Source organism: Bombina bombina, chromosome 8 (genome assembly GCF_027579735.1).
Source record: "Bombina bombina isolate aBomBom1 chromosome 8, aBomBom1.pri, whole genome shotgun sequence".
NCBI lineage: Eukaryota > Metazoa > Chordata > Amphibia > Anura > Bombinatoridae > Bombina > Bombina bombina.
The window spans coordinates 259,976,397-260,001,004 of NC_069506.1; positions in this window are offsets into that span (position 1 = coordinate 259,976,397).

Here is a 24,608-nt window from a genome sequence, read left to right on the forward strand (position 1 = left end):
ATTTATACCTTGGATCCTGAGAAGAGAACTATCGAATTGTGTTGGTTCCTAAAATGTCTAGCAACGGTTGTTCTCAACTCATGGTCCTCTATTGACCTCACATATTCCTCACATGTGTAATACAGCCCGTACATGAAGCAATATAAACTGACTACCGGTCCCTAACAAAATATCAGTGAACAAGTGCCCTAGCGGCATGAAACACATCTGATGCTGTGGGGGCTATGTTTCCCCTTTTCCTTTGTCTGTTTTTACATAGACTGCCGTCCATAGCCTTCTGTTTTTATGGATCTTTAATAAAGAATTATTCATTTAATTTTGGAGTGCTGGAAAATCTTGTTTGGCTATCATTTACTCATGCCTAGACAGGGGCGTGTATCTTCCGTATGCACTCGTCTCACTACGTCACGTCTCAGCGTCCTCACTGGGGAATAGCGCAGAAGACTGCCATGGCTTTGCTGGTTGGAGCATCCCACCTGCTCTTTGTGCTCCCTGAGACAGGTCTTCAGTATTCAACCTATGCCACTAGTCTGCATTATACAGCCTTTGCCACAAGTCTGCAGTATTCTTCTGTATCTTACATCTGCCAAGTTCCTGTTGTATTTGGTCTCTGCCAAGATTCTGCTGGTTCCAGTTCCCAGCCTGTACAATTTATTGTTTGGACGAATGTAAGACAAAAGCAAAAACTTAATAAAGAATGTTTATTATGAACGAAAAAGGAGTCACAGTGCATTTATAAAAAAACAAAAATGGTTAATAAACAATTATACACAATAAAAAACAGTTTTTAACACCTTTACTGACTTAAAGGGATATTAAACAATGCTCCTTATTAAAAACAAATATTTTAAATCCAAGTAAACATAAAAATAAACAAATTGTGTAAAAAACAGGAAACACCTTACTTGATTACTTGAAAAATTAGCACTTAGAAATTCTTAGTGTAGCCCCCATGGTGATAAGAGTGGAGAATTTTGAAACCCTAACGGCTGTTGGATGAAGATTTTGGAGCCAGGACGGATCGGTGATACCTGGTGAGGTGAAGACAAGGTAGGATGATCTTCAGGGGCTTAGTGTTAGGTTTATTTAAGGGGGGTTTGGGTTAGATTAGGGGTATGTGGGTGGTGGGTTGTAATGTTGGGGGGGGTATTGTATGTTTTTTTTACAGGCAAAAGAGCTGAACTTCTTGGGGCATGCCCCGCAAAGGGCCCTATTCAGGGCTGGTAAGGTAAAAGAGCTTTTAACTTTAGTAATTTAGAATAGGGTAGGGCATTTTTTATTTTGGGGGTCTTTGTTATTTTATTAGGGAGCTTAGAGTAGGTGTAATTAGTTTAAAATTGTTGTAATATTTTTCTTATGTTTGTAAATATTTTTTTATTTTTTGTAACTTAGTTCTTTTTTATTTTTTGTACTTTAGTTAGTTTATTTCATTGTAGTTATTTGTAGATATTGTATTTAATTAATGTATTGATAGTGTAGTGTTAGGTTTAATTGTAGGTAATTGTAGGTATTTTATTTAATTAATTTAATGATAGTATAGTGTTAGGTTTAATTGTAACTTAGGTTAGGATTTATTTTACAGGTAATTTTGTAATTATTTTAACTAGGTAACTATTAAATAGTTCTTAACTATTTAATAGCTATTGTACCTGGTTAAAATAATTACAAAGTTGCCTGTAAAATAAATATTAATCCTAAAATAGCTACAATGTAATTATAATTTATATTGTAGCTATATTAGGATTTATTTTAAAGGTAAGTATTTAGCTTTAAATAGGAATAATTTATTTAATAAGAGTTAATTAATTTCGTTAGATTAAAATTATATTTAATTTAGGGGGGTGTTAGTGTTAGAGTTAGACTTAGCTTTAGGGGTTAATACATTTATTAGAATAGCGGTGAGCTCTGGTCGGCAGATTAGGGGTTAATAAGTGTAGGCAGGTGGAGGCGACGTTGTGGGGGGCAGATTAGGGGTTAATAAATATAATATAGGGGTCGGCGGTGTTAGGGGCAGCAGATTAGGGGTACATAGCTATAATGTAGGCGGCGGCGCTTTGCGGTCGGCAGATTAGGGGTTAATTATTGTAGGTAGCTGGCGGCGACGTTGTGGGGGGCAGGTTAGGGGTTAATAAATATAATACAGGGGTCGGCGGTGTTAGGGGCAGCAGATTAGGGGTACATAAGTATAACGTAGGTGGCGGTCGGCAGATTAGGGGTTAAAAAAAATTAATCGAGTGGCGGCGATGTGGGGGGACCTCGGTTTAGGGGTACATAGGTAGTTTATGGGTGTTAGTGTACTTTAGAGTACAGTAGTTAAGAGCTTTATGAACCGGCGTTAGCCCAAAAAGCTCTGAACTCCTGACTTTTTTCTGCGGCTGGAGTTTTGTCGTTAGATTTCTAACGCTCACTTCAGCCACGACTCTAAATACCGGAGTTAGAAAGATCCCATTGAAAAGATAGGATACGTAATTTACTTAAGGGGATCTGCGGTATGGAAAAGTCGCGGCTGAAAAGTGAGCGTTAGACCCTTTTTTGAGTGACTCCAAATACCGGCGGTAGCCTAAAACCAGCGTTAGGAGCCTCTAACGCTGGTTTTCACGGCTACCGCCAAACTCTAAATCTAGGCCTTAGGGCTTATTTTTATTTTACAGGCAAGTTTGTATTTATTTTAACTAGGTACAATAGTTATTTAATAGTTATTACCTATTTAATAACTACCTAGCTAAAATAAATACAAAAGAACCTGTAAAATAAAACCTAACCTAAGTTACAACACCTAACACTACATTATAATTAAATAAATTAACTAAATTAAATACAATTACCTAAATTAAATTAAATTAGCTAAAGTACAAAAAATAACACGAAATTACAGAAAATAATAAACAAATTACAGATATTTAAACTAATTACACCTAATCTAATAGCTCTATCAAAATAAAAAAAGCCCTAGCCTGAACTAAACTACCAATAGCCCGTAAAAGGGCATTTTGCAGGGCATTGCCCCAAAGTAATCAGCTCTTTTACCTGTAAAAAAAATACAAACAACCCTCCAACAGGAAAACCCACCACCCACACAAACAACCCCCCAAATAAAATGCTATCTAAAAAAACCTAAGCTCCCCATTGCCATGAAAAGGGCATTTGGATGGGCATTGCCCTTAAAAGGGCAGTTAGCTCTTTTGCAGGCCCAAACCCTAACCTAAAAATAAAAACCACCCAATACACCCTTAAAAAAACCTAACACTAACCCCCTGAAGATCGACTTCCAGTTCTGAAGACCGAACATCCATCCTCAAGGAAGCGGCAGAAGTCTTCATCCAACCGGGCCGAAGTCCTCAACAAAGCCGGGAGAAGTCTTCATCCAAGTTGGGTGAAGTGGTCCTCCAGACGGGCATAAGTCTTCATCCAGACAGCATCCTCTATCAACATCCATCCGACGCAGAGCGGGACCATCTTCAAGACATCCGACGTGGAGCATCCTCATCATTCGACGACTATTCTACGAATGAAGGTTCCTTTAAGTGACGTCATCCAAGATGGCGTCCCTTAGATTCTGATTGGCTGATAGAATTCTATCAGCCAATCGGAATTAAGGTAGAAAAAATCATATTGGCTGATGGAACAGCCAATAGAATACGAGCTCAAACCTATTGGCTGATTGGATCAGCCAATAGGATTGAAGCTCAGTCCTATTGTCTGATTGCATCAGCCAATAGGATTTTTTTATACTTTAATTCCGATTGACTGATAGAATTCTATCAGCCAATCGGAATCTAAGGGACACCATCTTGGATGACGTCACTTAAAGGAACCTTCATTCGTCGGGTAGTCGTCGGATGAAGAGGATGCTCCGCGTCGGATGTCTTTAAGATGGACCCGCTCCGCGTCGGATGGATGAAGATAGAAGATGCCGTCTGGATGAAGACATCTGCCCATCTGGAGGACCACTTTGCCCGGCTTGGATGAAGACTACTCCTGGCTTCGTTGAGGACTTCGGCCCGGTTGGATGAATACTTCTGCCGCTTCCTTGAGGATGGATGTCCGGTCTTCAGAACTGTAAGTTGATCTTCAGGGGGTTAGTGTTATGTTTTTTTAAGGGTGTATTGGGTGGGTTTTATTTTTAGGTTAGGGTTTGGGCCTGCAAAAGAGCTAACTGCCCTTTTAAGGGCAATGCCCATCCAAATTCCCTTTTCAGGGCAATGGGGAGCTTAGGTTTTTTAGATAGTATTTTATTTGGGGGGGTTGTTTGTGTGGGTGGTGGGTTTTACTGTTGGGGGGGTTGTTTGTATTTTTTTTTACAGGTAAAAGAGCTGATTACTTTGGGGCAATGCCCAGCAAAATGACCTTTTAAGGGCTATTGGTAGTTTAGTTTAGGCTAGGGTTTTTTTTTTATTTTGGGGGGGGCTTTTTTATTTTGATAGGGCTATTAGATTAGGTGTAATTAGTTTTATATTTATTAACCCCTAATCCCCTAAGGGGTTAATAAATATAATGTAGGTGGCGGCGATGTTGGGGGCAACAGATTAGGGGTTCATAAATATAATGTAGGTGGCGGCGGTGTCCGGAGCGGCAGATTAGGGGTTAAACATTTTATTATAGTATTTGCGATGCAGGAGGGCCTCGGTTTAGGGGTTAATAGGTAGTTTATGGGTGTTAGTGTACTTTTTAGCATTTTAGATATGAGTTTTATGTTACGGCGTTGAACCATAAAACTCTTAACTACTGACTTTTAAATGCGTTAGGACTCTTGACAGGGTATGGTGTACTGCTCACTTTTTGGCCTCCCAGGACAGACTCGTAATACCGGCGCTATGAAGTCCCATAGAAAAAAGACTTTACAAAGTTTACGTAAGTCGTTTTGCGGTAAGGCCAAAGAAGTGTGTGGTGCTCCTAAACCTGCAAGACTCATGATAGCAGCGTGCGTAAAAAAGCAGCGTTAGGACCTCTTAACGCTGCTTTTTTACCTTAACGCACAACCACAAGATTGACTCATATTGCGTGCTGGAGCAATAATGTGGAAAAACCAGCCTGGTTCCATCTTGAGGGTATCTGTCACATATGTTACTCACCTAGCTCATTTCTACCTCAAATGTACTGTTCCTTTAAATGAATGAGCTCTTTTTTCTCTCACAGGTATATAAGGCTCCACCTCTCATTACCATATTGCTGGGTAATTTTTACTAGATAGTGTTGTAATCCTATCAGCTCTATCTGAGTTCCCAGGTCCAAGAGTTTAATCTCTTATTATTGGATATTTTCTAATATTGCTTTGTGGGGTTTTCAAACCTTTAACCAGTGACTTACTTTTTTCTCTTATGGATATTTCACCTTTGTTTTTTGCCATTATTTTCCTACAGCTGCTCCTGCAAGAGAAGTCTAATTCCTCCCAGCTGCACAGCTGACCTGGCTTGCAATCCTCCTGCTGTTACCCAAGCCTGCACAGTGTATCACTCTCTCTCTGCACTGACAGTGTTCCAGCTTTACAGGTTTACAGCCTCACAGAAGATCAGGCTGTCAGTGTATCTCTCACTCTCTCCTCTGGTAGCGTTCCAGCTCATCAGGCACACAGCGTCCTTGAAGTCCTGTCTGTTTCATCTCTGCAAACATAGTAGCAGTCCTCTCCTTTCAACACCAGAGGTTTGTGCACACTTGTGTTGCAATTCACCACTTGATCAGGAAAACAGGTACAAGCTAATGTGCTCTAATAATTCTGCAGAATGCACTTCTCCCACAGTCTAAAGATTACACTACCTGAACTGGGAATGAACTAACAAGCACTATATTTGCAATACCTAATGTTAACCCTTATAACAAGATATGCATGTTACCATTTAATATATTTATCATTGGTGCCAGATGATTTATAATCACTATACATAGAAGGGAGTATTTTGCATTTTCCCATAAGTGTGTTCACTCCCTCCTAAGTAAATAATTCTGCTAACTTTAATCTTCACAGTATTTAAGATTTAATACCTGTGGCGTTAATTCAGCTACAAACAAACATTAAGCATACAGGGTTAAATTTCAGCAACCTGTTTTATAGTTGAAGTTTTGATGTTATCATTAGTGATGTCCCGAACTGTTCGCCTGCGAACGGTTCACAACGAACATAGCTTGTTCGCGTTTGTGGGCGAACACATGGCGATGCGCCCCTATGTGCCATCTTTGAGGAAACTTTGACCCTTTATGTCACAGCCGTCTGACACATTAGAGCCAATAAACATCAGACACTCCCTCACAGACCCTCCCAGCTACTCGGAATCCGCTATTTTAGACTCATAACGATCTTGCTTTCTTAATGAGAGGACGTGTTGTGTTTTTGCTCCTGACATTAATAGGAAAAACATAGCTAGGCTAGTGTATTAGTGTCCACTACAGTCCAGAAGGACTCCACTCATCTCTGCTGCAAGCATAGCACCCCAAAAAGACCTTTTTAGGGCTATATTTCGTGCCGTTTTTTTTTTTTTTTTTTTCGTTTTGTTTTTATTAGCATTTGCCTGGCTTTCAGGCTGTGTGTTTAAGGCTCACATCATATGCTGTGATTACTGCCACCACTGATATCTCCCTAACAACATTAGTTTAAATTTAACTAACCAAAAAAATTAATTATTTTGCTAGTGTAATTTTTTTTCATTTTCTATCAGGCCTGTGTCACACAGCATATACTCTGGTTCATTGCTCTGTGCCAGCCACCAGTGTTAATATCCGTTTATAACATTATTTTAAATTTAAAAAAAATATATATATATTTTGCTAGTGTAATTTAATTACATTTACTATCAGGCCTGTGTCTGTCAGGCTCACTCAGCATTAATATACCTCATTTTTTTTCAGTCTTTTGGTTAATTGGTCTGTGCCAGGCAGCCACCCAGCACTCATATCTTCTTCACCTTAATTTAAATATAAAAAAAAAAAAAAAATTAAATTTGTTTGATAGTGTAATCTAATATAATTTTCTATCAGGCCTGTGTGTTTTGCTGACATAGAGAGCCTACTGTGTTTACTTGCTGCCCTCCCTAGTCTATGAGTTTAACCTTTTTTTAATTTCCCCCCCCAAAAAATAATTTAAATCATTTTTCTAGTGTAATCTAATAGTATTTTCTATCAGGCGTGTGTGTATCTGACTTACAGAGCCTACTGTTTTTAATAGCTGCCCTTCCAAGACTATCAGCCACGACTCATATGTATGTGCTTAACATTTTTCTTTAAATTCCCCCAAAAAAGTCTTTAAATCATTATGCTAGTGTAATCTAATTTTATTTTCTATCAGGCCTGTGTCTAACTGTCTATCAGACTTACACAGAATACTGTTGTTAATGGCTGCCCTACGTAGCAGCCAGCCAGTGCGACCACTCATAGAGTCATATGTGCATTGCACTTCTTAACATAATTTTAATATTAAAATCTAAAATTTTAAAATATTTTGCTAGTGTAATCTAACTTAATTTTCTATCAGGTCTGTGTTTTTGTCACTTACACAGCATACTGTGTTAAATTGCTGCCCTACCTAGCATCCACGACTCATATCTGCCAGCCTGTGTGCCAGGCCCAACTAGCCAATTAGTGGCACCAATCATAATTCTTGTAACAGTATATAAAAAAATAAAAATCATAATTTTTTGGACTGCAAATATTCAGTCTCCTAGTGCCTTTGAATTGCATTTACCTCCTGCCTGCCACTGCCAGCCTTTTGTGCCAGGCCGTCTAGCCAACTATTTACACCAATTATAATTGTTGTCACAGACAGTATAGTTACTAATTAAAATTAAAACATTTTTGATTGTTGATCTTAATCCTCAGTTTGCTCGTGCCATAGAATTGCACTTTTCTACTGCCTTCCAAGCCTGTGTGCCAGGCCTACTTGAAAAATATTTACACCAATCATATTTGTTGTCACAGTATTCTTAATAATTAAAAATTAAAATTTTTGGTAATAGTTGTTGTGAATCCTCAGTTTGCTGGTGCCATTGAATTGCACTTTCCTCCTGCCTTGCAGCCTGCTGTGTGCCAGGCCCACCTAGCCAATTATTGCCAGCAATCATATTTCTTTAAACAGTATTGCAAAAATTGTCAATCATCACTGTTTTGACTGTCAGTATTCAGTCTCCTAGTGTCCTTGAATTGCATTTACCTCCTGCCTGCCAGCCTTTTGTGCCAGGCCGTCTTGCCAACTATTTACACCAATCATAATTGTTGTCACAGTATAGTTACTAATTAAAATTAAAAAATTCTTGATTGTTGATCTTAATCCTCAGTTTGCTCGTGCCCTAGAATTGCACTTTTCTACTGCCTTCCAAGCCTGTGTGCCAGGCCTACTTGAAAAATATTTACACCAATCATATTTGTTGTCACAGTATTCTTAATAATTAAAAATTCAAATTTTTGGTAATAGTTGTTGTGAATCCTCAGTTTGCTGGTGCCATTGAATTTCACTTTCCTCCTGCCTTGCAGCCTGCTGTGTGCCAGGCCCACCTAGCCAATTATTGCCAGCAATCATATTTCTTTTAACAGTATTGCAAAAATTGTCAATCATCACTGTTTTGACTGTCAGTATTCAGTCTCCTAGTGTCCTTGAATTGCATTTACCTCCTGCCTGCCAGCCTTTTGTGCCAGGCCGTCTTGCCAACTATTTACACCAATCATAATTGTTGTCACAGTATAGTTACTAATTAAAATTAAAAAAAATTTGATTGTTGATCTTAATCCTCAGTTTGCTCGTGCCATTGAATTGCACTTTTCTACTGCCAGCCAGCCTGTGTGCCAGGCCCAACTATCCAATTAGTGCCAGCAATCATATTTCTTTTAACAGTATTGCAAAATTTGTCAATCATCACTGTTTTGACTGTCAATCTGCAGTCTACTAGTGCCCTTGAATTGCATTTTCCTCCTGCCTGCCTGCCTGTGTGCCAGTCCCAACTAGCCAATTAGTGCCACCAATCATATTTATTGTAACAGGATTGGAATTTTTGTTAATCATAACTGTTTTGACTGTGATTCTTCAGTCTCCTAGTCCCATTGAATTGCAGTTTCCTTTCTCCCAGCATGTGTGCCAGACAGGCCCATTTGCCAACTAGTGCCAAACAATCATATTTGTTGTCACAGTACTTGTAATATTTAAAAAAATTAACAATTTGTGATTTTTAAAACATCTGTCTTTTTTGTTGTTGTCAGTCTCACAGCGTATACTGTGCCCACTTTCACAGTGCCATCCCACAATATGTGTTATAGTATTGTTAGTGTCCATTAAAAAAAAAAATGACAGGCAGAGGCAGGCCACCCCTCAGGTTCCGTGGTCGTGGTGCTGTGATTCCTTTAGACCCTACAAATATGCACATTGTTCAGACGCCGGGTGCCAGGGGGGACGCAAAAACTTCTGAGGAGGACCTAGTTGAATGGCTAACACAGGACACCCAATCTTCTTCAGCTTCCGCTGCTAGTCCTCCTAACCTTGACGCAGCATCTACATCCAGCTGTGCTTTGGGCAGGTCTCAAGTGACCAGTGCCACTCCCCCGCCTGTCGCCACCACCAACACTAGCACCACAGCCGCTTCACTTGATCTGTCACAGGAGTTATTGACACATCATTTGGAAGAAATGAGTGATGCGCAACCATCATTGACAGAGGATGTAGATAATAGTGATCAGTCTCAGTCAGGCAGCATTACCGACATGGAGGTACGGTGTGATGATGATGATGATGTTGTACCCGCTGCTGCTTCCTTTCTTGATGTTTCAGATACAAGTGAAGCGGTTGATGATGATGTGTCGGTGGATGTCACGTGGGTGCCTGCTAGAAGAGAAGAAGAAGAGGGGGAAAGTTCAGATGGGGAGACAAAGAGGAGGAGGAGGAGACGATTTGGAAGCATGGGGAGGTCATCTCAAGGAGCAAGTGTCACAGTCAGACAGCATGCATTGTCACCAGGGGTCAGCCAGACAGCACGCCGACGCCCATCAACGCATGCTGTTGCCACCACCAGAATGCCGTCATTGCAGAGCTCAGCAGTGTGGCATTTTTTTTGTGTGTCTGCCTCTGACAACAGCGATGCCATTTGCAACCTGTGCCAAATGAAACTGAGTCGTGGGAAGTCCAACACCCACCTAGGTACAACTGCTTTGCGAAGGCACATGGTCTCCCATCACAAACGCCGATGGGAAGAACACATGAGTAGAAGCAGCACACAAAGTGAAAGCCGCCCTCCTCCTCCTGCTCCAGCATCTTCAGCCACGTCAACCAGTGCTGTCCTCCTTGCCCCCTCTCAACCATCCTCCACTCAGTCTCTCATACGTAGCAGTTCCTGGTCATCTGCCCACAGTCGGGTGTCTGTCAAGGACATGTTTGAGCGTAAGAAGCCAATTTCTCAAAGTCACCCCCTTGCCCGGCGTCTGACAGCTGGCTTGTCTGAACTCTTAGCCCGCCAGCTTTTACCATACAAGCTGATGGAGTCTGATGCTTTCAAAAAATTTGTATCTATTGGGACACCACAGTGGAAGGTACCTGGCAGAAATTTATTTTCACAGAAGGCAATCCCAAACCTGTACTCTGTTGTGAGAAAGGAAGTTATGGCATGTCTGGCACACAGCGTTGGGGCAAGGGTCCATATGACCACGGATAGCTGGTCTGCAAAGCATGGTCAGGGCAGGTATATCACCTACACTGCGTATTGGGTAAACCTGCTGACTTCTGACAAGCATGGAATGCGTGGCTCTGCAGAAGAGTTGGTGACACCGCCACGACTTGCAGGCAGGCCTGCTGCTACCTCCTCTACTCCTCCTACTCCATCCTCTTCCATAACCTCTTCTTCGGCTGAGTCCTCTTCAACTTCTGCGTCTTGCTCCACATCTATGGCACCCCCCCAGCTCCCCAGGTACTATGCTACATCCCGGGTACGGCAGTGTCACGCCGTCTTGGGGTTAACTTGCCTGAAAGCGGAGAGTCACACCGCACCAGCACTCCTGACCGCCCTGAACTCACAGGTGGATCAGTGGCTGACTCCGCACCAACTGGAGATTGGCAAGGTTGTTTCTGACAATGGAAGTAATTTGGTGGCGGCATTGAAATTGGGCAAGTTGACACATGTGCCGTGCATGGCACATGTGTGTAATCTAATTGTACAATGATTTGTCCATAAGTACCCAGGCTTACAGGACGTCCTGAAGCAGGCCAGGAAGGTGTGTGGTCATTTCAGGCATTCCTACACGGCCATGGCGCACTTGTCCGATATCCAGCGTCGAAACAACCTGCCAGTGAGGCGCTTGATTTGCGACAGCCCGACACGGTAGAATTCAACACTCCTAATGTTTGACCGCCTGCTCCAACAAGAAAAAGCTGTTAATGAGTATTTGTATGACCGGGGTGCTAGGACAGCCTCTGGGGAGCTGGGGATATTTTTGCCAAATTACTGGACGCTCATGCGCAATGCCTGTAGGCTCATGCGTCCTTTTGAGGAGGTGACAAACCTTGTCAGTCGCACAGAAGGCACAATCAGCGACATCATACCATTTGTTTTCTTCCTGGAGCGTGCCCTGCGAAGAGTGCTGGATCAGGCAGTAGATGAGCGGGAAGAGGAAGAGTTGTGGTGTCCATCACCCCCACAAACAGCCTTATTAGCATCGCTTGCTGGACCTGCGGCAACGCAGGAAGAGGATTGTGAGGAAGAGGAGTCAGAGGAGGAATGTGGCTTTGAGGAAGAGGAGGAGGAGGAAGACCAAGCACAACAGGCATCCCAGGGTGCTCGTTGTTGTCACCTCTCTGGTACCCGTGGTGTTGTACGTGGCAGGGGGGAAGAAGATACCATCAGTGAGATCAGTGAGGAGGAGGAACGGGACATTATTAGCTCGGCATTCAACCTTGTTCAAATGGGTTCTTTCATGCTGTCGTGCCTGTTGAGGGACCCTTGTATAAAAAAGCTGAAGGAGAACGACCTGTACTGGGTGTCCACGCTCCTCGACCCCCGGTATAAGCATAAAGTGCCTGAAATGTTACCAAATTCCCGCAAGTCGGAAAGGATGGAGCATTTTAAGAATAAATTAAAAACTATGCTTTACACAGCGTATAAGGGTGATGTCACAGCACCATGGGAATGTAACAGGGGAAGAGATGAAATTAATCCTCCTCCTCCCACGACCACGGCGGCAAGGACAGGACACTTTCCTGACGTCTTGTTGATGGAGGACATGTGTACCTTTTTAACTCCCATGCACCATCAGAGCCTTTCGGGATCCAGCCTTAGAGAAAGACTCAACCGACAGGTAGCAGACTACCTAGCTTTAACTGCGGATCTCGCCACTCTCAGGAGCGATGGACCCCTTGACTACTGGGTGTGCAGGCTGGACTTGTGGCCTGAGCTATCCCAATTTGCAATGGAACTTCTGGCCTGCCCCGCTTTAAGTGTCCTGTCTGAAAGGACTTTTAGTGCAGCAGGAGGTTTTGTCACTGAGAAGAGAAGTCGCCTAGGTCAAAAAAGCCTTGACTATCTCACTTTTATAAAAATGAATGAGGGCTGGATCCCGAAGGGACTGACATTGGGCGATACATTTGAATAAAAAAGGCCTGATGATGAGATGAGCTGGCTTGGGCTACAACTGGTACACAGGCTGGCCTTTTTTTTTTTTTTATAAAGCCGGAGGACTTGCTTGACTTTTCCGCCAACAACTAGTGTTCAAGCCACAAGCTTTTAGGGCACTTTATAAATGTTTTACAAACATCAATTTTTCTGGCTGCTGCTACAGCAGTTGCTACGACAATACCCAAATTTTTCAGTCATTTGTACATTCCTAATTTTTCTGGCCTCTGCTGCAGCTCTGTGGGTACAAAACTCAAATAAAAAAAATAAGGCACATAACACTAGTGATTAAACTGTTACGAATTGTACAACTTAGCACACCACTCATATCTGGTGGACCATTAAATTGAACGCAAAATGCCACAAATTTGAAGGAGGAGGACCGACCAAGCATCTTTATCCGTCTCTTGGTTGCTCTAAATTATCTCCGTGTTCCATCTATGCCATACCTATACTCTATTGTGCAAAAGGGTGGCATATGTGGTGTTTCATGCTGTTGTGCCTGCTGCGGGTCGTGGCCCATGGTATAAAAAGGCTGAAGGAGAACGACCTGTAATGGGTGCCCCATCAAATTTTTAGAAAAATGTTCCTGGTTCCTCTCAATTATCTCTGGGTTTCTAAAATGGATGCCATACCTGTACTCACTTGTGCAAAAGGATGGCATATGTGGTGGTGTTTCCTGCAGTTGTTTCTGTTGAGGCTGCTGGACCCTCTTATAAAAAGGCTTAAGGAGAACGACCTGGAGTGGGGCTATTTCACTTTTCCAAACAATTATCTGTGGGTTTCTAAAATCAATGCCGTACCAGTACTCTATTGTTCAAAAGGATGCCATATGTTCTCTTTCCTGCTGGTATTTTGTTTGAGGGTTCTGGACCCTCTTATAAAAAGGCCTAAGGAGAAAGAGGTGTACTGGGTGTCCACTCAATTTTTTTTTTTTCTTTTTCACATTTGACCAAAATTATCTCTGGGTTTGTAAAATCAATGCTGTACCTGTACTCTATTGTTCAAAAGGATGCCATACGTCCTCTTTCCTGCTGGTGTTTTTTTTTAGGGTCTTGGACCCTCTTATAAAAAGGCTGAAGGAGAAAGAAGTGTACTGGGTGTCCATCGAATCATTTGTTTGATTCAAATTCCCGGTTGCAACAAATTATCTCCAGGTTTCTAAAATCAATGCCTTTCCTGTAATCTATTTTTCAAAAGGATGCCATATGTCCTCTTTCCTGCTGCTGGTTTTGTTGAGGGTCCTGGAGCCTCTGCTAAAAAGGCCTAAGGATAAATAAGTGTACTGGGTGTCTAATCAATGTTTTTTTAGATTTCACGGTTGCAACAAATTATCCCCGGGTTTCTAAAATCAATGCTTTTCCTGTAATCTATTATTCACAAGGATGCCATATGTCCTCTTTCATGCTGTTGTTTCTGTTGAGGTTTCTGTTTTTTTTGAGGATCTTGGACCCTCTTATAAAAAGGCCTAAGGATAAAGAAGTGTACTGGGTGTCCAATCAATGTTTTTTTATATTTCCCGGTTCATATAAATGATCTCTGGGATTCTAAAATCAATGCCTTAACTGTAATCAATTGTTCACAAGGATGCCATATGTCCTCTTTCATGCTGTTGTTTCTGTTGAGGGTCCTGGAGCCTCTGCTAAAAAGGCCTAAGGATAAATATGTGTACTGGGTGTCTAATCAATGTTTTTTTAGATTTCCCGGTTGAAACAAATTATCCCCGGGTTTCTAAAATCAATGCCTTTCCAGAAATCTATTTTTCAAAAGGATGCCATATGTCCTCTTTCCTGCTGCTGGTTTTGTTGAGGGTCCTGGAGCCTCTGCTAATAAGGCCTAAGGATAAATAAGTGTACTGGGTGTCTAATCAAGGTTTTTTTAGATTTCCCGGTTGCAACAAATTATCTCTGGGTTTCTCAAATCAATGCCTTAAATGTAATCTATTGTTCAAAAAGATGCCATATGTCCTCTTTCTCTTTTTTTTTTTTTTTTCTCGGTATTTTTGTTTATTTTAGAAAATTTAATGCACTTATAGGTTCACTAAGATTATGACTTTGCACACTGCCATTTTCCTTGCAGCATTTAGACATGTCGTGTGATATGACTAGAAGAATGGTATGTTTTGAATCTGCTGAGCATAATAAAAAAAAAAAAAAAAAAATTTAACTTGAGTTACTAACTGAAGCATGAATTCAGGAGTCAGGTGTGGTCCTAGGTAGTGGTTGTTAGCAGATTCTTTTTAATGCAAATTGCAATTGCCACAGCGTGCATAAAATGTGCGTCACTAGTCTCCAAATCTTACCTTTTTTTTTTTTTTTTTTTTTAATAAATACTTTTATTGAGGTTTTCACAGATTACAACATGAATCAGTAAAACCATAACAAACTGTATGCAATTAGAAAACAATAGATAAAATCAACTCAAAGAAGTGTCTAGTTAAACCATATTTGATTAAACATCAGAAAGAGGAGCGACATGGAAACAAATCAAGATGTAATTGAATGTATAGTTAAAACCTCATTTTTTGTATTTAGGTATAGTACTGAGTCCTCTCCTCATACTAAAGGCCACTCATGGACCATATGACTCATATATTACATCTCAGAGGACTATTAGTTTATGGAACAGCCACTTATGGGCCATAGTACATATAGGTATAGTTTTGTATCTGAGAGGAACATTCCAATTAATATCACGCTAGATGGGACAAATTATGAGGGAAACAATAACACAAAGAATCACTTTGGATGGGTTAGGGTACAGGGAGGTGAAATTGAAGTGGGCCAAAGGCTGCTATATAGGAGTATATTTAAGGAGGCATGTTTTGGGCTGCTAATGCATCAAGGGTGAGATGATGTTGGGATCTTGGATAAAGTCCAAAATGACATAGGAGCATGTATATATTAGTACATTGGATTAAAGAATTAACTCTCTGAACCCTCACTATCTGCAGTGGCTAAAAAGGGCTGAAACACTATAAAGTACTGTATGTAAAAGTACCAATCAAAAAGAATAGGGTATAGTAGTAGCGTTCATTAAACTGGAGTGGTTTTATATGTCATCCCCAATAGCTAAGATAAACTATCCAACCTTTAAATTCCAGATCAAACAATAAAAATAACATGCCTGTTACCAGTGGGCTCTATGGTGTAAAATAACATAGGGTTTTACTTCTGTTAATCGGGCCGAGTAGTTATAAAAGGAAAATATGCAACTTTTGCTTAACAACTCGGTGGCCCAGTAAAATAAATAGCAATCTCCATGAATACTCTGATTAGGCTTCGTGACCATTACGTGCAACTGTAAAATTGTACAAACATGTGATTATTACAGATTTAGTGCTCAATCTTACCCACAGAATAAATAAACTGTCAATTAATGTCAAAATATCAAGCGTAGAGTAAGTGGTGATGACATTAGTATTCTAACGGGGAGTAGCAGCAGGCTGCTAAGACAAATAAACAGCAATGAACTTCTTACAACTTTGTAGTACAGTGAAGCGGAAAGTGAAAGTCATATATCCAGCTCTGTGTACGGGCACTACAGACTCCCAGCTGCCCAGTAATTTGTCTGGAACTATAGAGAGTCTAGAGTCCTGGAAGCTGGAAAGTTCGCTTAGGTAGCGTCCTCAACCCTCGGTTCAGATGGACAAAATAAGCCCCCAGGGTCAAACACTCCCCCACGGCTGTACTGTACCTCATCTAGTCGGCAGCTATGACTGAAGCTCCAGCCCACTCCGTGCCTGTCAAGTAGTCTCGCGCTAGCCCGAGCCGTAAGCACAAGGTAAGGAAGCTGCTTTCTGAGGGGGCTGCAAGCCTCTAACTGTTCAGGTTCCAATGGAGGGGTAAAGCCGTACTGAAGGAATGATGGTTTTGGGCCACAGGTATCGAGAGCAGGCACCTAAATGGTCTCGGTCGACCAATTGGCCCATGGGTCCAGGCTGTTATTCACGTTGAGCTGCAATGCCTGTAGCGCAATGTCCTTGACAGTGTTCTCCTTCTTTGGTTCACCGTAACATGTGTGAAAGGTGTCACAGCTTAGTTTAGGTAGACAAGCCCCAGATGCATCCCCGGTAAGAGAAAAGATGGTCGGGAGATGTGTAAACAAGGGCTGCGGCTCCCAAACACTGTGGGGTGCTCCAGTGGCGTACGGCCCTCTGGCCCTCTGTCTGTCAGGGTAAGCTGCGACTTGCTGCCAAAGTATCTGGTGTTCCACTCCTCTTGAAGGGCTCACTCCCGCACACTCAGCGCCTATATGCACCGCAGCTCCCTGCTCCCAGTGAGCTGCTTGCTCCATCGCCTCTTCTGTATGTGGGCCGGTACCATCTTCTGACAGGGTCAGACGGATTGTGTCAACTTTGTAGATTTCAGGTGCCTGGGTCGAGTGCTTGTGTGGTTCAGGCAAAGGTTGTGCTCCTCTTACTGCTTTAGCGCAAGCCCCCTTTAGGGATGTGAATTCCTCCTGTAGTGCTTCATGCAGGCTGAGGAAGTGCGCATCTAGCATGGCTTTCACTTCATTCAGGATTAGTTTGGTGTCCAGCGCCATATTGGAAAGACAAAATCTCCGTACCCATTGATATAAGGGGTGACTAGTGCTTTTCCTTCTCTTTGTCAATAGTTGTGATTAACGAGTTGTCCAGTTACTATAGAACTGGTTTGATAACCCAGGGTCCTGGGGGGGTATATTGGCGGCAGCTTTGACAGCACTATCAGGCTAGAGAGGCCTCTCAGTCTCGCGGCTAGCTGTAACGCAGTCAGCTGAGGAACATAGGTAAGCCGATATGAGTAAGGTATCTCCAGGCTCCTCTTGGATAGCCCCAGAAAGTGTGACTATGAATCTCAAAAAGAAAATTAAATTAAGGTTGAAAACTAACTCCAAAGTAACTTGTAAGACCTGGAGCTCCTCAAACACACGTCCTACCGCAACAGCTATAGGCTCCGCCCCCCAAAATCTTACCTTTTTAATGCCAATTGATATTGCCACAGCTGGAACAACAGTAAATAACATGTGCGTCACCAGAGTCTCCGAAGCTGTTGTCGGATGTATACAAAAACACTGATAAAGTATTCCTTTCGGGGCGCAAAGAGATGGCTACCGGAACACTCCAGAAACTTCCCAAGAGTCGCTGTCTTGTGTTTCTGGTAATGTTGGAGACATCTGGGTAGTGTACAGGGAGGCCCAAAATCCTCTCCATCTCTGTGCACCACAGGACAGGACGTCCTTGTCATCCATAAGCACATGAAATTGCTTGCATTTTCCTTGCTTCAAGAAGTTCAGCTTTTGTGGCGATAGTACAGAATTAAATAAACTTTGGTTTCCTACCATACTCAAGACAATCTTGTAGTTCAAGCTTCGGACTTGCTGTGGGAAACAGTGGCCTGTCCATACCAGGAAGATGATTTAGACAGAAGTAACGAGCTCTGCTTGCAGGTGACACATGTTTATTGTCAATCATCAAAGGGGTTGCGTGCAGAATATGGCTGATGGCCCCTTATTCACATGTTTGTCCAGAGCCACAACATTTGCAAACAGCCAGAAGAAAGCTCGGTTCTCACCAGCCTTAAGTTGAGCTTCATTTACCAAATGCTGATATTCAAAAAATAGACAAAGAGTGCCTTAAAAAACACATTTGCGATATGGATTCACCAGAGCAAGGTCATTGCAAGTACTTCCCACGATAACAAAATTAAAATGCCACAACTCCGCTATCTTCCCCTTCACATTATTATTGTCACACTCCATTGTACTCCTATGCCCAGCTCCCTGCTCTTGTTTTTGTTGAGGGTCCTGGAGCCTCTGCTAAAAAGGCCTATGGATAAAGAAGTGTACTGGGTGTCTATTCAATGTTTTTTTAGATTTCCCGGTTGCAACTAATTATCTCTGTGTTTCTAAAATCAATGCCTTTCCTGTAATCTATTATTCAAAAGGATGCCATATGTCCTCTTTTATGCTGTTGTTTCGGTTGAGGCTCCGGGACCCTCTTATAAAAAGGCCTAAGGATAAAGAAGTGTACTGGGTGTCCAATCAATGCTTTTTTCTATTTCCTGGGTCATATACATGATCTCTGGGATTCTAAAATCAATCCCTTTCCTGTAATCTATTATTCAAAAGGATGACATATGTCCTCTTTCATGCTGTTGTTTCGGTTGAGGCTCCGGGACACTCTTATTAAAAAGGCCCAAGGATAAATAAGTTTACTGGGTATCTAATCAATGTTTTTTTCTATTTCCCGGTTGCAACTAATGATCTCTGGGTTTCTAAAATACGCTAGTTTAACGGATACCAGACATATGGTTCATATACTCATATATGCATTTATATATGTTTTTTGATAGTCATACGCTTAGAGGTACATGAGTCTCCTCTGTTTATTTTTTGGTTTTATCTTCTGAGTACACCTGCTTGCTTATATTATCTCAATTTGAGTTTTTATAGTTTTTTGTTTTTTGTTTATGAAGAACACCGGTGTTTTTAATATTGTACTATCATATTTTATATTTTACCAAATATTTTAAATTGTCAACTGATTATCACTTGTGAATAGATCATCATTATTTTGATCTCATATATAAGAATCGTTCATTTAAGAAACAAGAATCTTTTATTCAATAAATATATATATATTTAAACTATAGAATTTGAATCTAGAAGCTTTATTGTCCTGGAGAGATACCATTTACACTTGAAATTTCAATACAGCCTATGTAAGGTGAGAACATTATCAGACACACAAGGAATCTGAAATACATTCTAAACCATTATTAGTCAGAACAGCATTCACTTGCGCCACCTATTGTTTTGACCTATTGTACACAAAACCGTTGGGATAGTTTTTTAAGGTGAGCATAGTTCTGCCCGACTGAATAGGCAATCACTATCATATACTGTTTTTTCTAAAATCAATGCCTTTCCTGTAATCTATTATTCAAAAGCATGACATATGTCCTCTTTCATGCTGTTGTTTCGGTTGAGGATCCGGGACCCTCTTATTAAAAAGGCCTAAGGATAAATAAGTGTACTGGGTGTCTAATCAATGTTTTTTTCTATTTCCCGGTTGCAACTAATGATCTCTGGGTTTCTAAAATCAATGCCTTTCCTGTAATCTATTATTCAAAAGGATGACATATGTCCTCTTTACATGCTGTTGTTTCGGTTGAGGCTCCAGGACCCTCTTATTAAAAAGGCCTAAGGATAAATAAGTGTACTGGGTGTATAATCAATGTTTTTTTTTCTATTTCCCGGTTGCAACTAATAATCTGTGGGTTTCTAAAATCAATGCCTTTCCTGTAATCTATTATTCAAAAGGATGACATATGTCCTCTTTCATGCTGTTGTTTTGGTTGAGGCTCCGGGACCCTCTTATAAAAAGGCCTAAGGATAAAGAAGTGTACTGGGTGTCCAATCAATGCTTTTTTCTATTTCCCGGGTCATATAAATGATCTCTGGGATTCTAAAATCAATGCCTTTCCTGTAATCTATTATTCAAAAGGATGACATATGTCCTCTTTCATGCTGTTGTTTCGGTTGAGGCTCCGGGACCCTCTTATTAAAAAGGCCTAAGGATAAAGAAGTGTACTGGGTGTCCAATCAATGTTTTTTTCTATTTCCCGGGTCATATAAATGATCTCTGGGATTCTAAAATCAATGCCTTAACTGTAATCAATTGTTCACAAGGATGCCATATGTCCTCTTTCATGCTATTGTTTATGTTGAGGCTCCGGGAGCCTCTTATAAAAAGGCCTAAGGATAAAGAAGTGTGCTGGGTGTCCAATCAATGTTTTTTTTTATTTCACAGTTGCAAAAAAAATTATCTATGGCTTTGTAAAATCTATGCCTTACCTGTCATCTATTGTTCAAAAGGATGCCATATGTCCTCTTTCCTGCTGTTGTTTTTGTTGGGGGTCCGGAACACTATTCTAAAAAGGCCGAAGGAGAACGACCTGTACTGTACTGGGTGTCCAATCATGTTTTTGTTTTCAATTTCATGGTTCATAATAAATATCGCTGTGTAACTAAAATCAATGCCATACCTGTACTCTGTTGTTCAAAAGGATGGCATATGTGGTGTTTCATTCTGTTGTGGTTGTTGAGGGTCGTGGCCGTGGGACAGCATATAAAACGGCTGAAGGAGAACAACCTGTACAGCCTTGCTCCTCTTTTTAGGCAGGCCAGCTCTTTGCATACATGCCCACAGACTCTGTAACGCATGCCTCTTTTAGGGAGAGGTGCAGCCATAATGCAGGGTCAGAACCTCTGCCTGCAACTGTTATACTCGATTTTGCGAAAGGAAGTAACCTTACCATGGTTCCCTGCACGCACATATTGTTATATTTTGGTGAGGGTAATCATGATGGCCATGTAGACCACCACCACTGAGAGTCCTGGAAGTAACGGGGATGAGATGAAAGAGCTAAGAATAGCAGAAATTGAAACAACAGAGTTAGCCATGGGTGTTAGTGCAAGACCGCTTGGCTTTTTTTTGGCTTTGGGTGCGGCTATTCATGCAGGCCATATAGAGCTGCCACCATTCGGTGTTGTATCAGGTATTAAACTAATAAGAACAGTACTACCAAAATACAGCCAATGAAGGGCCTTATGAAGACTGAGCCAAGGTTGGATTGTAGTATTTGGTTAGGCTAATCATGATGGCCATGTAGACCACCACCGAGAGTCCTGGAAGTAACAGGGATGATGAGATGAAAGTTCTAAGAATAGTACTACTTGAAACAACAGAGTTAGCCATGGGTGTTAATCCAAGACCGCTTGGATTTATTTTTGTATTGGGTGCGGCTAATCATGCAGGCCATATAGAGTTGCCACCATTCGGTGTTGTATCAGCTATAAAAATAATAAGAACTGTACTATCAAAATACAGCCAATGAAGGGCCTATGAAGACTGAGCAAAGGTTGGATTGTAGTATTTTGTTTGGCTAATCATGATGGCCATGTAGACCACCCGTAACAGGGATGAAAGTGCTAAGAATAGTACTAATTGAAACAACCGAGTTAGCCATGGGTTTTAGTCTAAGACCACTCTGCTTTTTTTTGGGTTTGGGTGCAGCTAATCATGAAGGCCAGATAGACCTGCCACCATTTGGTGTTGTAACAGGTATTAAACTGCAAAGAACAGTACTACTTAACACAACCTACTTGCCATGGGTCCCAGAGCATATGTTTGGTTTTTATATTTTGTAAGGGTAATCATGCAGGCCATATAGACCTCCACCGATAGGGTGAGTATGAGTAACAGCTATTAAAATGCGAAGGACATTACTAATTAAAACAACATAGTTACCATGGGTTGCAGACCAAGAGCAGATGTCTTATTATTATATTTTGTATGGATAATCATCCAGGCCGTATAGACCTCACCAAATAGGGGGAGTTACAGAGATTAAAGTGCTAAGAATGGTAGTACTTAAAACACAACCTAGTTAAAATGGGTACCAGACCGCATGTCTTATTATTATATTTTTTCAGGGTAATCAGGCAGGCCATATAGAACACCCCCGATAAGGGGGGGGGGACAGGGATTAAAGTGCTAAGAAAAGTACTAATTAACACAAGCTAGTTATCATGGGTCCAACACCGTGTGTCTTGATGTTATACTTTGTCAGGGTAATCATGCAGGCCATATAGACCTCCCTTGATAGGGGGAGTAACAGGGATTACAGTTATAAGAATAGTACTACTTAAACACAACCTAATTACCATGGGTCCAAGACCAGATGTTTTATTATTATACTTTGTCAGGCTAATCATGCAGGCCATATAGAGCTCCAACAAAAGGGGGGGTAAGAGGGATTCAAGTGATAAGAAAAGTTTTACTTAACACAACAAAATTACCATGGGTCCCAGACCGCGTGTCTTGTTGTTATACTTTGTCAGGGTAATCATAACCGCCATATAGACCTCCACCAATAGGGGGAGTTACAGGGCTGAAAGTGCGAAGAATAGTACTACTTAACACAACCTAGTTGGGTCCAAGAACGCATGTTTAATTATTAGACTTTATCAGGGTAATTATATATCTAACAAATCTATCTATTTCTCTTCTATCGATTCTATCTAACTATCAATCTATGTATATCTATCTATCCTATCTATCAATCTATCTTCTGTCCGGGATCTTTTGAGACAGCCACTTGTGTTTCTGACAAATTTGAAGTAGGAGGACAGAACAATCATCTTCTTCCATCTCCCGGTTCCACAAATGAAGGCCATATAGACCTCATCTGATAGGGGGAGTAACAGGTTGTAGTAAAATGTTAAGAATAGTACTACTTAACACACCACGGGTCACAGACCGCATGTCTTATTGTTATACTCTGTCAGGGAAATTATATATATATTTCAAATCCATTTATTTATATATCAAATCGATCGAACTATCAAACGTATCGATCAAATGTAGATTGCATCTATTGATCGATGTAATTCGTATCTATAAAATGTATATTACATATTTTGGTTGATGTCATTCGTATCTATAAAATGTATATTGCATCTTTGATTCGATAACATTCTTATCTATCAAATATATATTGCATCTATTGATCGATGTAATACGTATCGATCGAATGTATATTGCATCTATTGAGCTATGTAAAATGTATCAATCATATGTATATTGCATCGATTGAGCTACGTTATCTATGTATCTATCTATCAAATCTATCTCGTGGTTGTGCAAGTGGACTGTTTGCGGTTGATTGCGGTGCGTAACACTTGGAGTTTGCTCTGTCACTGTGATGCGGCCGTAACCCTTACACTACCTGATAGATACGACATCATAACTGATGTTTTAAAGCACGTTATTGCAAACAATTTGGGAATGTTAGTTGATTTAGGCCCATTATGGCTTAAAAGCAGACTCTGCATAAACTATGTAATTTTCCATGGGAGTTTTGCCAGGGATCCCCCTCCAGCATGTGACAGTCCAGGTGTTAGTACCCTTGAAACAACTTTTCGATCACTATTGTGGCCAGAAAGAGTCCTTGTAGATTTTAAAGTTCACCTGCCTATTGAATTCAATGGCGGTTTGCGGGTTCGCGAACAATACCGGAAGTTCGAGTCCGCCGTTCGCGAACCGAAAATTTTAGGTTCGCGACATCACTAGTTATCATCACTCATTTATTATTTCTGTTGATTCCATAGGAACCTGTGATAACTCGTGACAGTATCTTATATGGATACCTAAACACAGACTGACAGATCTTTCGATAAAAAATTATATAATCTTGGGTAATTGTCATACCTGGCATATGCTAGGTGCCCTCACCTATTCATGGCCTTAAGGGCCTCTCGACTGGTATTTCAGGCATACATAACTCTGAATGGGCTTCTTGGAATTTTGTAGAAATATGAGATTTTTACAGGTAAAATACAATTCTCACCTCCAAACAAATTATAGATCAGACAGTTGTGACTCCTAAATGTCTTCCGTTCGAAAGCTATAGACTACTAGGTTTTTGTCAGGCTTGGGGCTTCCCAAAAACAGACCTTAGAGAATGTACTAATTGGGAAAAATGATGGAGAATGGGAAGCAAACTGATTAAACCACTTACAGTCCACCACCTCTTCTTACTCAGGGACTACAGTGAGTAACATTGGAAAATTAAAGCATGGGGAAGAGAACTTAATGAACAGTTCACAATCCAAGATATAGAACGTGCATCTACATTAACTAAGCGCTCTATGCACTGTATTTCATATCTTGAAACTTATTTCAAGGTTCTTTTAAAATGGTACCTTACCCCTCACAAACTAGCTAAAATCTATCCCACTTCTTCACCACTATGTTGGAAACAGTGTGAGCAATCTGGTTCAGATGTACATATATGGTGGTCGTGCCCAAAACTTTCCCATTTTTGGAGACAGATCTTTTGCCTGTTCTCAGATATGGGCTTGACAGTAACTTCAACTCCAGCCCTAGCTCTGCTACTTATATGACTTAAAAACATCACAAAACCCCAACAAGCACTAGTGGCTGTCATTTTAACAGCAACAAAAGTCTGTATAGCAAGATCTTGGAAAAAA